Below are 18,437 nucleotides of genomic sequence, written 5' to 3'. Positions count from 1 at the left end.
ACCCAAAAAGATCCTGAGTGAGTTTCATGAAATTTTCATGAAATTCGTATGGGGTCATAAAAAACCTAGAACGTCTTATAAAAATCTTTGTTGAAACTTAAAGGACGGTGGAGTTTTATTTCTAGATGTATTCATGAAACACGATGCAATTATGATATCTCACCTTTTAGCCTCAAATTATAAAAATCCTCATCAAACAGTCTGGATAGAAATTGAAAAACAAGCTTTGAAATACTTAGAGCCTTTCTGGTTAATCTGGCTAGATAATAACGATTTTAGAATGCTGAATGTCCAAAACAATATTCGTATAGACCTATTTAAGTCTATAAAATATTTAAAAACACATTATAAAATCGAAAACAATCTTTTTGTCTTGGCTCCTATAGATGTAAATATGGGTCATCTGTCAGGTATAATTCTAAGCAAATGGAAAGAGGCAGGATTTATATATATATATATATATATATATATATATATATATATATATATATATATATGTATATATATATATATGTATATATATATATATATATATATATATATATATATATATATATGTAACAATCTAAATCTAAATCTAAATTATAGGTAACAATCTATAATCTTTTCAAGAAATACAGGGAAGGAATATCTTCTTTAAAATCTGAGTTCTTAACCTACCTGAAATTAAAAAACAATCTGAGAAATAAAATAATAGCTTCAGATTTATTTGAAGAAATATTCTCGATACATAGGAATAATAACTTAATTTCAAAAATAAATAAGATACTTTATGATCATAAACCTAAATGGAAACTCAATAGTATCATGAACTGGGAACAAGATATTGAAGTTGATTCACAGAAGAAGAATGAGCAAAAGCATTTAAGTTAACCAAAAAAAAACAATTCATAAAATTACTATCTATGAAAATTATATTAAGATCTTACATAGATGGTATATGGTTCCTGCAAGAGTATATAAATTTCCGAAGAATATACAGAATATCTGTTGGCGATGTAATTTAAACCTGGGTACACATAAACATATATATGGTGGGATTGTATAAAACTTCTGCCTTTAAAAAATAGTTTAGAATGAGTTGTTGGAGAAATCATGGGTCTCACATTTCAGGTATCACCTCATAACTTTCTTTTTCACTTAGACCTACCTATAATAAAAAAAAAATCATATGCTGATGATTCACATTTTGATGGCAGTAAAGATATGTATTGCTAGACGCTGGAATACATCTAAAGTCCCTTGCTGGACTGAGATACAGACTCAGGTGAATTAGCAATGCTTGATGGAAAAAGCGGTATATATTAATCTTGGTAATCTTGAGATGTATTATAGCATATGGAATCCTTGGGGGGATGGAAATTTTACAATGGAGGACTAAATGGAATTCCCCCTGACCCGCATCGACAGTGCCCTGGTTTGTAAATGGTGTATGGCTGGATGTATAAATGAAGATTGTTACCCTAGTTTTTAAGACGTATATTATACTATGGTTAAATTTAGAATCCCCAGGAAAGGTATAATGCTACCTGAGTAATGTACATTATTTAAAGAGAATTTTAATTTAAAAAGACAAATGATGATTTGGTATTTGATAATAGACTAAGACAACATGGATTAAAAATTACAAATTCTGATGTTTAAAATAAAAATAAAAAAAAAGATTTAAAAAAAAAAAAAAATAAATAAACTGCTTCTTTTGATGTTTTTATGTTTTAAAGCTAAACCAAAGTTTATAGCAGCCCATCCACTTTGTGCTAATTTGGCTAATAAGGAAGTATTAGACTGAGCAGCAATGGACAGCTGTGATTGGCAGAGAATGTCAGCTGACTGCCTGTCAGAGCTCCCACTGTATGAATTGGTATGACAACAAGAAAGTGTGTAATTTCTGCATTAACCACACCTCCAGTAGGGCCGAGGACCCTTATTTCTTGTTAAACTGCTCAAAAATTGTCTAAAACTGAATGGAGGGCCAGGTGCTTTCAGGCACTGTAATCAATTCAAATAGATGAAATGGTAATAATCAGACGCGGCTCTCTAATTAGGTGATTTAGGCGGCCGCCTAAGGCCTCGCAGTGATGGGGAACACATGGCTGCCTAAATCCCCTTAGGGCAGGGTGATATGTCGGGTCCTCGGTCAGAGACTGAGGACCTGACACAGGAGGGCCCAGCGGCTTGTCCTTTATGCCACGTGTCCCCTCCACAACGCCTGCCCGGGAGAGCCAGCCTCTAGTCTGCAGCTCCGCCGGGTGTGAGCTGCAGACTGAGGTGTCTCGTGATCTCAGACAATCAGAGCATTGCCGTGGGATCTCTGACTGGAGATTGCGAGACTTAATACATGGTCTGCAGCTCACTCCCGGGGGAGCTGCAGACTGGATATAGAGTCTTGATAAAGACCCTGAAGGGTCGAAACGTTGATGTGGAGGTGATTTGTTGAAATATACTTTTTGGAAATCCAAGTGAGTGCTCCTATATGTATGTATGTATGTATGTATGTATGTATGGTATATTGACTAAACGGTAAGTAGTTGGAAATAACTATATTGCACACAATAATACATGTAGCATACACGTAGAATGAACGCCCCAATGAAAAATAAATACAAAATCGCAGCAATAATGTATGTGTTAGTCTCAAAATGTAACAGCGCATACAAATGATAAGCAAAAAATTCCTGCTAAGGAAACAGCCAGGGAGTCTGCCTGCTGAGCTGTATAATCTAGTATCAAAACTTAAATCCCAATGATATAATAGTTTGATACATCAAATAATAGTGGATATAGCCTTTCATATGTGAGAAGACCACCAGGACCTGGATAGTTTCTTTGTGTACACCACAATCAGGATGACTCTACAATAGAAAATGCAGATACATAGTGCTCTCTGAATAAAAATTAATTAATACATAAAATAATTTTGCAGCAAATTATACGCTCAAAAAGTCTCAATCTAAACAGCCTGGGTGCTCCTATGTGGCTGTCTCCTTTGTGCCGGCTTGGGAGACAGCTGTGGAGTCTGAGATGAAAAACGGGTGTTTAGAAGATCACTGCTTGAGTTCCACTGTGGCTCGATGTGCATTCCACTGAGCTGACAGTTTCCAGATATTGAGGATTGATGCAACCTTATGCCTTTTGTGACTATAGGGGTCACTTCATCAGAGGTACGTTCATTCTACTGCATGGTGTATTCTACACAGGGCCGGTGCAAGGAATTTTGCTGCCCTAGGCAAACAAATTTTGCTGCCCCTATTGCTCCACCCACTCATGCAGACTGACATACACTGACCCAAGCAGACTGATGCACACGCACTGACCCAGACAGACTAACGCACATGCACTGACACACACAGACTGATGCACACACTGACCCATGCAGACTGATGCGCGCACACACACACTGACCCATGCCGACACACACTGTCTCATGCAGACACACATACTGGTCCATGCAGACACATACACTGACACACACCGATACATGCAGACAAACATAAACTGACCCATACAGACAGACACTGACCTATAAAGACAGACACTGACCCATGCAGACACACTGACCCATGCAGACACACTGACCCATGCAGACACACTGACCCATGCAGACACACTGACCCATGCAGGCACACACTGACCCATGCAGGCACACACTGACCCATGCAGACACACACTAACCATACAGACAAACACTGACCCATACTGACACACCCATACAGACACACACTGACCCATGCAGACAAACACTGACCCCTAGTAACACACTGACCCCTAGTAACACACTGACCCATACAGTCACACACTGACCCATATAGACAAACACTGACCCATACAGACTGACAAATTCTTCACAAATACACATTCCCCATTGATTCACTTACCTTTCTTAATATTTGACTGCTTGCCACGTGTCTGCTCCCCTGCTCCTGGCCACCTTCACTGTGTGTCAGTCCCACCGCTGTTATGCTCCCGCCCACTTGTCCCCACATATAGGGCAAGGGACGGGAGTGAGGAATTGAAGCATCCTCGCGGCAATGGGAGTGCTTCTGGGGGGCCTGGCTGAGCAAGCTGAAGTGGATGCCGCCGGACCAGTTTTACACCGGGCGCTAGTCAGCAGACATGTTAGTGTCCCTAGCACCCGGTAACATGGCTGGCATCACAATTTGTAGAATTATTAAAACATAGAGGGGTGGCCAAACGAGCAGAGCAGTAAAGTTCCTGCCGGCACCCCCCTTTAAGCAGCGCCCTAGTCAGCCACCTAGTTAGCCTATAGGATGTGCAGGCCCTGATTCTAGATGAATTATTGTGTGCAATATATTTATTTCCAACAACTCACTGTTTAGTCAATATACCCCTCAGATCATTTAGTTTGCTGCTATTGATTTATCCAGACACTCTATTTATATATGTATATGTAATAGACTATTTAGTTTGCTTCTATTAATTTATTTATTTATCCATTCTACATCCATATTTGTATCTACTCCTGGTATATGTACTAGATTTTGGTCTTTTTGCACATCATTTTTTTTCTTCAGCATTGAGTGTGTGCTGTTCTATTACCAGTTGTTTAGGAGATACATTGATACTTGACCATTTAGTTTTTTCCTTCCCCTATATAACTAAGAGAGATTATTCCCCCTTGCGTTTTATTTTTTTATCTACATATGTCAATGTTTAGTACTAGCCACGTTCTCTCTTGCTGGTGTGTCACACTTAATACTTGGGAATAGCCTTCTGAATCTCATGTACAGCAATTCCTCTTTCGGGTCACACCAATTCTATTATACACACCAGTCTAGTTATTAAGGAAAGCATGCAAACACATGAAATTATCAGAAAAAGATAGGTGGCTGAAATGACTATTGATCTAAGAAAGCCCGTTTTTGAAGGAGATCCCATTAACAAGCTAGGTCCCAGGCATCTGGCTGGGTAATCAGATGTTGTAACTATCCCTCATGTTATATATACCTGAGAATATTTACATAGCTAATTTAGGTTATTAATTAGAAACATACTTCCACAGATTTGTCAGTGGCAATCTAAGTAGGGGGCTCCAGGGAGACTTGAGAAGATAATTAGATTGCAGTGTTTTAATGGGATTATATGATTCATTGCCAACATGCCCTAGTCTAATGTACAGACACAAGCATGACTTTCACGTTGACCAACGTAGCGTTTGGCAGATTAATCTTATTGCATATTGCAGTTCTTTGATCTTTAGGGTTGAAGAAACCTTCTGCATCCGGAGGTTGTCCTCAAATTCCAAATTCCTATGGTAAGGCTGCCCAACACTACATCCTACAATAGAAATGTAGAGGTTTAAATGCTGGGAGCATATATGGAAAATTAGATTTCTAACTCTGCAAAGACAAATTTAAGAATTTTGGAAAAGCACACTTTATGTCTAATCAAAACGGCAATATTAAAAAGGTCACTATAATATCTTGCTGGTAAACTGTAGAATATAGAAAATGTTGTGTGGGAGTACACAGTGTACTAATAATTACAAAGAATATATCCAATTATGAATTAGACAGACAGGAAAGACAGACATACAAGATAGGTAGATAGATATTGTTCTAGACATGATTTAATCTATTGCTTTAAGAATTTGAAATAATTCACAGCAATAAATCATTAAAAACGTTTATTTCACATTTAATAATATCACATATATTACACTTAATCCACTTAGAACAGTTTTTTTTTTCATAATATTTATCTGATCCTTTGGATGTACAGCTGGCATATTAAGTTGTGATAAAACAGAAATGTTTTTTATATAAATTGCTTGTTTTTTAATTTTTAATTATTTCATTCTTCCTATACATAAATATTGGGAGGTTACAAATTATTAAGGTTATTTAGCATCCCTTACATTACAGTATTTCCAGTAGGTTAAGAAAAAATTATGTAGGTACAAGTTGTGAGTTTATAATAATCAGTGGAATCAAAAGTAAGATTCAATTAATAATGTAAAAACATTCTGCTCCCTGCTCATATGATATATATTTTAGGCAAATATATTGGAGATATCAACTAGTATTTTAGGAATGCAGTTTTCCAAAATACCATCATATTGTTAATATCACGGTGACACATAAGTCCCACAATAAATAGTTATAAACAGAGCATTAGTATTTCAAAAGAGGGAAAAAAATGATTTGTGCCAGTTCCTCTACTGTATAGGAGGGGGGACCTTTTTGATTTAGTTTAATTTTGCAATGCAAAACAAAACTAAAGGAACACACACCACTGGTAATGAGGAGGTTAACAGAGCATCATTTCTTATTGCGAAATTTAGAACACAGGTACACACTGTAATTACTACGATTTCTAAACAAATTCTGCTACTTACTACGCATAGCCCTTCACAATGAAGATTATTCTGTTTATCCTTGTATATTTAATTAGGAAAATAATGCTTGGTTGCCTAATTGGAAAAACAAAAATGTCTAGATGCTCTCAACCATTCATCAAGATTTGTCAAAATATGTAATGTTAATAATAATAACTCTATTGTCTAATCCTGCAGATTTAGTGACAGCTGTATTCATTGTCCAACAGAAAGTCTTGGACGTATAGTAAAATATGTTAAATGCTTAGACCTTTGAGAATTTTCTTGGCGCAAATGGGACCTTGAAGGTCAAGGGGTTCTGACCAAAGAATGACTAGATATTCGGATTTATTTGCTTATTATGCTTTGCAAATATAAAGGCTGAATTCCATTCCCTCTTGAAAAGCTAGACTAAAGTGTCCTGATTAAAGCCAGACATGGAGAATGAAAAGCTCTCATGCTCCCAATATAGCTGCACAGGTACTGCAATTTGATTCTGAGTACTCTGTTGTTTCAGTACGAGTATAGAGGTCATATCTAATGGAGACACATTATTTTGTCCTGCTTCTAAAATTAGACAGAAGCATGCTGATAGGCAGATCTAAAAACTGTAATCACTATGACTGTATTCAAGAAAAAAATAACTTAGTGGTAAATTCTCAGCACAAGGGAAACTTCTAAATCAATTAAAACACATGATTCAAAATGCGTTCAATGCGTTTGAACAGTGAATCTTGTCAGAAGGCTATGTCTGAGTTCTTGTATAGGGTCACCTGATAGGGTAGCTTAACTTCGGATTGCTAGACACTTTTTGGAAAACAATTTTTTTCTCCAAAAATTGTCTTGCTTCTCGAAAAGTAATCTGCCTTCCACAGACTATGAGCACATGTGAAGAATTAATTCTTTTATTTCTCTCTCTCTCTCTCTCTCTCTATCTCTCTTTCTCTTTTTTTTTTTTTTAAACATAAAAATAGTAAGGCAAAGAAAGTCTTTAGGCATAAGCTCAGCAGGTTTATTCAGAGAATATTTTAAGATAGAGTGAAGGCGCAGCGGGTGAAGTTGTGCCTGACAAAAGCATTAAATGCTTAATACATGAACAGAGGCCTGGAATGGCATTTACTTATAGATTCTTCTTTTTTCTCTGACTCTATCCAGCGTGAAAACAATTGCGCAAAAAATATGTATGAATATGAAATTTCCTTGCTAAACAAAGAACAATTAAAGCATGAGAATATGTGAATAATGTAAAACAGTTTTTAACCAATATGACAGAAAGTTAGATAAATGACTGATAGATGTTATTTATTAATAATTGTATAAGAAATAGCCCTCTAAAACAAATTAAATTTTGTATTTAAATTATATGTACATATTTTAATACTTAGAGACCCTGCATTGCAGCCTGTCATGGTGCACACAACTTAGCTTAATTTAAAGAAGATTAAATTCCATCTATACATTGTGCTAGTAGAAATGCTAGCAAATGTATAGATTTTAATTTGAAGTTCTTTGAAATGTGGTCCCCTCCCTGACCTTGTTATCACACCTGTGTATTGGTGGCACATTGGTATTTAATTATAGGGATTCTGTAACACCTGCAGACACAATGCAATGGGGTGGGTAGAGTGTGGGACAGCAGGTGAGTAACATTCTAAAAGCTTCCAAAGCTCAGCCCTTTTTACCTTTTTGTATTGGTCTGTGGACTTGAACAGAGCGGTTGAATAGGTTAGTGCTTTATAAATTCTAGTAGTAATAATAATATATACTGTGTCGAGATGGATTTAAAAAAAAAAAAAACACTAATGTGTCAGGGTACCTGAGGTCTCTACCTCTAAAAGAGGTAGAGACTTAGTAGTTTATCCATCCAAACGAGCTGTTTCCTTCGTTCCTCGCGGTTCATCCAGTCACTTAAACACCGACCGCGAGGAATCCACATCCTTTTCTAGCGGGACGCTCAATACGTGACGTCATGACGCTATCACGAGCGACCTGTCACTCAAGTGTCCGATATCCAATCGGTACTTGTCAGAGGCGTGATTACCATCCAGAGCCAGGGTATTTAAGCTTACTTCTCACTTCAGCTCATTGCCCTGTCGTGGTTCTAGCTTGTCTAGTCACTCAGTGCTCTGGTATTCTAGTTTGCTCTATTGGTTTTGACTCGGCTTGTTGTACTACCCTGCTTATCTCTGTTATCCCTTGACCCGGCTTGTCTCTCGCTTATCTGTCTTCTCGTTCCCTCGACCTCGGCTTGTCTCTGACTATTCTCTATTACTCTCGGTACGTTAGTCCGGCCATTCTAAGGCCCGGTATACGTACCTTTCCTCTCTTTGTACTCTGCGTGTTGGATCCCTGTCCCGATCCTGACATTACGACAGGGCCAATGGATCCTGCAGGTACAAACAGTCAGCTTGGTTCTTCTGATCCCAGGTTTGACGCCATGGAGCATAGGATGGATCAGATGGCTCTAGCACTACAGGCACTTTTGTCTCGTGCTAGTAACCCACCTGAGGAGACACGTACTCCTTCTATTTCTCCTGCAGTCTCAGGTCTAGAGGTAGCCACTGTAGGTGCTTCTTCCCGTATTACCCCACCAGTACGTTATGGCGGGTCACCGGAGAAGTGTCGTGGCTTTCTGAACCAGATTAGCATCCATTTCGAATTACAACCCCGCTCTTATCCTACAGATAGAGCGAAGGTTGGATTTGTTATTACTTTACTCATTGAGAAAGCTCTGAGATGGGCCAATCCTTTATGGGAGAATGATAATCCACTAGTCTATAATTATAATGCCTTTGTAGCTGCGTTTAGAAGAACTTTTGACCCTCCTGGTAGAAAGGTCAATGCAGCTAGATTACTGTTGCGCCTTAGACAGGACGATCGAACACTTGTGGATTATGCACTAGAGTTCAGGTCCTTGGCGGCAGAAGTTAAGTGGAACGAACAGGCTTATATAGATGTGTTTCTGAATGGGTTATCAGATGTAATTCTTGACGAGGTCGCTACTAGAGAACTCCCTGAGAATTTGGAGGATTTAATTTCTTTTATATCTCGTATTGATGAACGCCTAAGAGAGAGGCAGAACACTCGAGATAGGACCCGTAGACCCTCCTTTAAACTAGCACCTACCTTTCAAAATTCTGAGTTCGAGGACTTACGTATTTCTGAACCTATGCAGATAGGCAGTACTCATCTCACAGAGAGGGAGAGACAGTACAGAAGAAGGGAGGGTTTATGTATGTATTGTGGAGTCAGAGGTCATTTACGCCTAAATTGTCCTAATCGTTCGGGAAACGCTCGCACCTAAGTTTCTCTAGAGGACAGGCCTTGGGTGTTTCTACTTTGTCCTCTATTCACAACTACAAAGAGTTCAGGCTTCTGTTACCCGTTTCTTTAAAGTGGGAAAAGGGAGTAGTCAAGACTATGGCACTAATCGATTCTGGAGCTGCTGAGAGTTTTATAGATCAGGGTTTTGCTGCCAAGCATGCTATTCCATCCCAGTTAAAAGAGACACCACTGGCTGTTGAGGCCATCGATGGTAGACCGTTACTTGAGCCTGTCATTTTCCGTGAGACCATACCGATTAACTTAACTGCTGGCATCCTACATAGAGAGGACATATCCTTACTGCTCATTTCGTCTCCGTCTATTCCCATAGTCCTGGGGTACTCCTGGTTGAGGAGACATAACCCTATTATTAATTGGGAGTCAGGGGAGATAGTTTCATGGGGACAGAATTGTCAAGAGAAATGCTTGCGGAAGGTCTCACCTCTCTGCTCAACCAACACCGCGACTAACTCTGACAATCCTACAGAGACACAAATTCCGTCTCAGTATATAGATTTAAAGGCAGTGTTTGACAAAAAGAAAGCCGATACCTTACCCCCACACAGGTCCTTTGATTGCAAAATTAACCTACTCCCTGGTACCATGCCGCCCAGAGGTCATGTATACCCGTTATCTACGAAAGAGAACTCAGTTCTAGAGGAGTATATTCACGAAAATTTAGACAAGGGATTCATTAGGAGGTCCTCCTCTCCTGCCGGGGCTGGATTTTTTTTTGTTAAAAAGAAGGATGGTTCTTTAAGACCTTGTATTGATTATCGAGGCCTAAATAAGATAACCATTAAGAATGCCTACCCGATTCCCTTGATCACCGAACTCTTCGATCGTTTGAAGGGCTCTACAATTTTCACCAAGTTAGATCTCAGAGGGGCATATAACTTGGTGAGAATCCAGCAGGGACATGAGTGGATGACGGCATTCAATACTCGATATGGCCACTATGAATATACTGTCATGCCTTTTGGGTTATGCAATGCACCAGCTGTATTCCAGGATCTGATAAATGAGATTCTTAGGGAATTTCAGCAGGATTGCGTCATTGTATACCTAGATGATATACTCATACATTCTAGTGAGATTGAGACTCATCACAAGCAAGTCAGGAGGGTTTTGCACAAGCTTCTCCAGCATGGCTTATACTGCAAGTTGGAGAAATGTAGCTTTGATCAAACCCAGGTAACCTTTCTCGGCTATGTGATCTCGGGGGAGGGATTTAAGATGGATCCGGATAAGCTCCAGTCCATTCTAGAGTGGCCTTTACCCAAAGGTCTTAAAGCCGTACAGAGATTTATTGGTATTTCTAATTATTATAGGCGCTTTATTAAGGGTTATTCTTCAATTATCGCACCTATCACCAATATGACCAAACAGGGGGCTGATACTAAGAATTGGACTACTGAAGCTCTTCTTGCGTTCAAAACTCTCAAGGAACTTTTCGCTTCCGCTCCAATTTTAGTTCACCCCGACACTTCTCTGCCTTTTCTACTTGAGGTAGACGCATCAGAGACTGGTTTAGGTGCTGTTCTATCTCAAAGGTTGGGTGTTGATAAACCATTACATCCATGTGGATTTTTCTCTAAAAAATTGTCTGGTACAGAGAGCAGATATGACATTGGTGACAGAGAATTACTAGCGGTTATCAAGGCTTTGAAAGAGTGGAGACATTTATTGGAAGGTACATTACATCCTGTTACCATTCTAACGGACCACAAAAATTTGTCTTATATCGGAGAGGCCAAGCGTTTGTCCTCCAGGCAGGCTCGTTGGTCGTTATTTCTTACCCATTTCAATTACGTTCTGACTTACAGACCTGGGTCAAAAAATTCTAAAGCCGATGCGCTATCTCGCCAATATGAGCCTTCTGCTTCAGTTGAACCACTTTTGTCCTCCATTGTACCCAAATGCAATATTATTGCTAATACCAGTCTCAAAATCCATTCTCCGCTACTTGACCAGATCTTGAAGTCACAACATCTGGCACCCGGAAACACTCCTGAGGGAAGAAACTTTGTTCCCCCTGAACTCCAACTGGAGCTCTTACAATGTTTTCACGAAAGTAAAGTAGCTGGCCACCCTGGTATTCGCAAGACATACTCTCTGATATCCAAGGATTTCTGGTGGTCTTCACTACGAAAAGATATTGAGGAGTTCGTCGCAGCTTGTGAGACTTGTGCTAAGACTAAACAACCTCATACATCTCCTTGTGGTCTGTTACACCCCTTGGACATTCCTGAGAAACCTTGGTCCTGCCTGTCCATAGACTTTATCGTAGATTTGCCTGCTTCCAAGAGACAGACTGTTATTCTCACGGTGGTGGATAGATTTACAAAGATGGCCCATTTCGTGCCATTACCTAAACTTCCGACTTCTCCTGAATTGGCAGAGATTTTTGCGAGAGAGGTTTTTCGCCTACATGGGATTCCTTCGGAGATTGTTTCTGATAGAGGTTCTCAATTTGTCTCACGTTTCTGGAGATTCTTTTGTTCTCAAATGGGAATCAAATTGAACTTCTCCTCTGCCTATCACCCTCAGTCTAACGGAGCTGCTGAACGCACCAATCAAAAGATTGAGCAGTACCTACGTTGCTTTGTTTCCGAACACCAGGACGATTGGGTCGGTTTGATTCCTTGGGCGGAGTTCGCACACAATAACCTTGTTTGTGATTCAACTCGCTCTAGCCCTTTCTTCATGAACTATGGCTTTCATCCTTCAATTTTTCCTTCGGTTTCCTCTTCTCAGGGGATACCGTCGGTTGATGATCATGTCGCCAACCTGAAGAATTTATGGGATCAGACTCGGCAAATTCTGTTACATAATTCCTCGTTGTTCAAGAGACACGCTGACAAGCATAGAAGAGCGGCTCCGGTCTTTGTTCCTGGCGATAGGGTGTGGCTGAGCACTAAGAATATTCGCCTGAAAGTTCCATCTATGAAATTTGCTCCTCGCTACATAGGTCCTTACAGGGTTCTCACTCGTATCAACCCGGTTGCGTATCGCCTTGCTCTGCCACCTGCCTTACGCATTCCTAACTCTTTTCATGTCTCCTTGTTGAAACCTCTTATTTGCAACAAATTCTCCTCTAAGGTTTCCTCACCTCGTCCTGTTCAGGTGGAGGGTCGGGAGGAGTACGAGGTCAGCTCCATCATTGATTCCAGAATTTCAAGGGGAAAATTGCAATATCTGGTCAACTGGAAGGGATATGGTCCTGAGGAGAGGAGTTGGGTACCTCAGGAGGACGTTCATGCTTCTCGCCTTCGCAGAGCATTTCACCTCCACTTCCCATCTCGTCCCGGTTCCTTCCGCCCGGTGGGCGTATCTGAGAGGGGGGGTACTGTCAGGGTACCTGAGGTCTCTACCTCTAAAAGAGGTAGAGACTTAGTAGTTTATCCATCCAAACGAGCTGTTTCCTTCGTTCCTCGCGGTTCATCCAGTCACTTAAACACCGACCGCGAGGAATCCACATCCTTTTCTAGCGGGACGCTCAATACGTGACGTCATGACGCTATCACGAGCGACCTGTCACTCAAGTGTCCGATATCCAATCGGTACTTGTCAGAGGCGTGATTACCATCCAGAGCCAGGGTATTTAAGCTTACTTCTCACTTCAGCTCATTGCCCTGTCGTGGTTCTAGCTTGTCTAGTCACTCAGTGCTCTGGTATTCTAGTTTGCTCTATTGGTTTTGACTCGGCTTGTTGTACTACCCTGCTTATCTCTGTTATCCCTTGACCCGGCTTGTCTCTCGCTTATCTGTCTTCTCGTTCCCTCGACCTCGGCTTGTCTCTGACTATTCTCTATTACTCTCGGTACGTTAGTCCGGCCATTCTAAGGCCCGGTATACGTACCTTTCCTCTCTTTGTACTCTGCGTGTTGGATCCCTGTCCCGATCCTGACATAATGGAACCATTTGACATAAAAGCTGAGTCTACATTGGCTATACAAAGATGGAGTCCTGCTCCATTCCTGATTAATGACAAGAACATGTACAGATGGGAACAAACTAATGGCAGCACCTGGGCTCCTATAAAATGAAGTATTCTGGAGATCATATAGATAAATCTAAGGACATTCCATCACATATATTATTTTATAAAAAGGACTTAGCAGATGGCATCAGCTATTTTAACCCCTTAAGGACACATGACATGTGTGACATGTCATGATTCCCTTTTATTCCTGGAGTTTGGTCCTTAAGGGGTTAAGTGGCATCACACATTGTCACACATCTTAGTATAGTACACATCTGATATTTGAACAGCAACTCCCTGCAGTCCTACATTAAAAAGGTGAGTACCTAGGAGAGAGAAGATAAAGAGTAATAGGGGAGTTGGATAATACAGCACCTGTAATTAACATTACCATTATCATAAAAAAACATAATGATAATCATAACATCAATGGAGGTATTTATTACATAGCATGTTGTCATTTGCCACTGGATGTCTTTTTATTACTTGTGTTGATCTAGCCAGCATTCTGTTAATCTTTTAGCAAGCTGCCTCGAGCTCAAGATGACAAAAAAGTTAAACATTTCAAGCTGTTCTGTTTTGCTAGTTCCTTCTACATATGCTCCATTCTAGGATATTTCCGTCTGGTGATGAGCTACGGTGCCTATGAGATTTGCTTAGTCAAGGTCTGTTATCCTCCGTAGGAATACATTACCCACAGCTGTCACTATATGCATATTGCCATTTAGCCTTGGGGTGCTATATCCAACTGACTCTTAGACTATTCACTTTTGGAAAACATTTCTCGTTGCTTTATCGTACTAGATTGAAACCTATGCAAAAAAATAAAAAAATGGAAAGCACAATTATTTCCTTTTTTACTTTACAAATACAAAACAGAAAATCTATTGGCACATTCTAATGATCATTATCACCGTAACACATGAATATTGTATAAAAAAAAAAAACAGTTGTGACATCTTTCATAGACCCAGGAAGCTACAATTGTATCAATCAGCACGAAGGGAAAAAAGGAAGGAATGAAAAATTACTAGATTTAGCATGATTGATAATCACAGTTAGACCACATGAAAATTAGGTCACTGCATTTAACTGTTTTATTGCATAATAAACATGGAAGATGTATGACCTAGTTGTGTTAAGCTAGAAGTGCTTAAGCTGGGAGCTACCACCAAATGAAATAAGGGTGGCATGAACTGGCAAAAGACAAAGGTTAAATTGAGAGCAAAATGTGAACATGTATATAGTTTAGGCTGGCAACAATCAAATCCAAGTCAAATGTCAAGTTAAAGGTCAGAGAGGAATTTAAATCACAAATTGCCCCCCTGGGAGGCAGATAATAGAGAAAACATTAAAACATTTTATTTAGCTATGCATTTGACTAGTGCCGGGGTAAGCAACCTTTTAGTAGTGCTGTGCCAAAACAAGATCTTGAAGTCCCTTGGCGTGCAAGTACTATTTTTTTTAAATTGAAGTGTGTGACGGTAGTAAACTGTATCACCGTCCAATATTCCCTTTTTCCCAATAGTAGAATATTCCCAATAATCCACAGGAATAAATATCGCTGGTATCGCCAAATAATCCACACATGAGCCAAAGCTTAATGCTGGATCAAGACTGATTTACTGGAAGCAACAGGCATTCAATTTATACAATAGCAGACTCCTCCTCTGGGCCAGGCTAGATAATTGAGTTTCAGCAACATACTAAACTCAATTATCTGCTGGCCAGAAATATTGCAATTTTTAACATTTTTAGAAAAGTACTTTCTGCATAACATACATACATATACATATCCCTGGGTAGCTGAGGATACTGGGAGTCACATATCCAAATCTCACAAAAATCCGTTTGGTAGTTTCCGTGTCGCATCGTGTGGAAGTTTGACCGGCTCGCCATGTGGTGGTATCCGATTTAGAGTTCCATGAAATCAGCAGCAAGAGCCATTCTCCGTTCGCGCCTAATTACATGAAAACTACCATATGAATGTTGCAGCTTGTTATATGAAAATTCTCCCCTTGTTCGGTAGATTCAAACTCCCGAATGCCGGTTTGATTAGTTGAATGGAAAGTAGTCAGCCAGGACTTCCATAATTACCGGACGTTCGCGTGGTTGCCATGCCGAAAACAGTTCCAGGCAATTCATGCTTAAGTCCCGCTGACCGCATTCGGGAGATTTAAGATGGCCGCCATCCTTTGTTCTCGCCACGTGTTCGTATGCCGAATCGCGGCCACCTAGAAGCACTCAATTACGTTGCGGTTTTCTCAACGTTCCAAATTATGTTTACTACCCAGGGTGTTCTCCGTTCGGTAGAACAAATACATTTCTCGAACACATAGTTAAAACGAAACGAATACAAGTATTTAAACAGCAGGGAGAGGATATAGCCGAATGCACACAGGTGAGTATATGGAAATCCTTTACAAGGTGCGTATGTTGTATTCTGTTTGTGCTTTTTTATGGGCATTGTAGTTGCTTTGTAGCATAGTATTTGTGAGTATGTGGACTGTCATATTGCATGTTCATGAGTAGCTTGTGGTATTGTGTATGATATCTATGAATGTGAGCTGTTTATGTATGCTGTGCATGTGGCTTGTCAGTGGTGTTGTGTTTGTGGTTACTATGTGTTTGTTTGTTTGTTTGCTTTTTGCATTATTTGTATGAGTGGGAGACTTGTTCAGCAGCTCTGTGTATAACTAGCAGTGTCGGTGGCTTCCTGGGTCCATTGGGGGCAGGGCTGGCCAGGTACTGGTCAAGAGCAGGAGCACATTCACATGTGCTGGAAGGAAATGATCTGAGATCACTTTCTTTATGTGCTGTATTGCATAAATTGAAGGCTGTCACTGTCTGCAATCATTGCTCAGTGTGCACTAGCAAATATCTGAAGCCCCACTGGGACTTCAGATAGGCCAGAGCTTTTGGCTCTGGCAACCTTGAGTGCCATGCGAAGGTACCTTGACTACCTAGACCAGGCATAGGCAGCCTTCGGCACTCCAGATGTTGTGGACTACATTCCCCATATTGTTCTTACACACATAATGCTGGCAAAGTTTCATGGGAGGAGTAGTCCAAAACATCTGCAGTGCCGAAGGTTGCCTATGCCTGACCTAGACTATTGTAATATTAAAATATAGTAAATTTCACTTAAACTTATTGGCTTCCCTAAGTATAAAACTGTTCTACCTTCACACTGCCTGCGAAAGCACCACAATGAACCTTCTACAAAGATACATGCACATTCACCCTCATGAAGAACCATGCTGGACATGGGCAATTTTAACAATCCCAACAGTGAACAAAGCTTGTTAAATGCATGTTGTACTGTCACCGCACATAACACACATAATACATTTTAACACCTGCTAGAATGTTTAACATATATACATACACATATATACTTGCATGTCCACCAAATTAAGCAGCTGTTCAAAAGCACATGCCAAATGCAAAGTAAAATAACACTTTTTGCTGCACCTATTACTTTCATCTCCACATCAGCATCTCTTTCTAATTGTTTTCTTAGTCCTGGCAGTTCATTATTTTGCTTTACTTTTAAATACAATCACAATATCTATGGACTTCATATACTTGACGAGGCATAGGGATGGTAGAAAATATTAGAATTAGAAATTAGATGTTACAGTACTGCAATATCCCTCTACTCTTATTTGTAGACAATATTACAGGATTTGGTCCTCTGCCATATTTTAAGATACTGAACATTTTTCAAAAAGGCATATTTTCATTTTGGTTCCTTCTGTGCAATGCACAACACAACACAGTGTTTTATCGTGCATGCTCACTAGCTTTCCAATGTTTTTTCATGGGAAATCTTGTTGATCCTAGCCAAGGAAGTGTTCCAGCAGAATTAAGACCAGCACAGCGAGGATTGAAATGCATGTAAACTTCACCCTCCAAACCCTCACATAGCAGGAGACGATGACACTACTATAGATTTAAACTAAAGAGTTATGCCTCGTTTCCACTGAGCGGATCGATTCGGTTCAGTTCGGTACGGTTCGCTATTTTAGGTGTTTCCATTATGAAAGTGGTCCATACAAGCGAACCGTACCAATACATTCAGGGTCCTGCTTCAGATGTAGGGCCATAGAAAATGGAACGGTTCGGTTAGGGCGGAACTACTATACAATCCATTGATTGGTGGACAGGAAGAGCATTTTTTCTAAACCCCGCATGGCCCTGAAGGTCTGACTTGCAGTGGAAACGTTTACCAGAATGGGCTGGTCCATTCTAAACCTTCCAAGCTGTACCAACCCGAACCGATCCGCTCAGTGGAAACAAGGCATTAGTGATATATGTATTCCTAATGCTATAGTGTTCATTTAACCATCCACTCGAAAGCTTCTGTATCTTTCATGAACCTTGTCTCAATCATCCTTACACATAAAAACTCTTAATTGCCTCATTACTATTCCGCCTATTCAAGTCTTTAGACCATTTATTAAGCCACCTAGGCAGCTCACAGTCACTCCATGCTGCTCTGTCCACCCTCATGTGACCTACTTAATGGCTTACTCACAAGTCTCCTGGATTCCTCTGTTTAACAGTTATTGGTTACCAAGCCATATACAATTGTTAAAAGGAGATTCATCCTTACTGTCTTAATTATTCCATTGACAATAGAGATATATTGTATATTTTATAAATACCTGCCACTATTGTTCTATTATTTTCTAAATTGTCAATACCAACTCCATTGTGTATGGGCTCAACTTTCACAGTCTATGGCTCCCAAGAGTAAACAAAAAAAAAAAGGGTGAGACAGTAAACAAGA

This window comes from Pelobates fuscus, chromosome 3 (assembly GCF_036172605.1).
Source record: "Pelobates fuscus isolate aPelFus1 chromosome 3, aPelFus1.pri, whole genome shotgun sequence".
Taxonomy (NCBI): Eukaryota; Metazoa; Chordata; class Amphibia; order Anura; family Pelobatidae; genus Pelobates; species Pelobates fuscus.
This window is presented reverse-complemented; position numbering follows the sequence as displayed.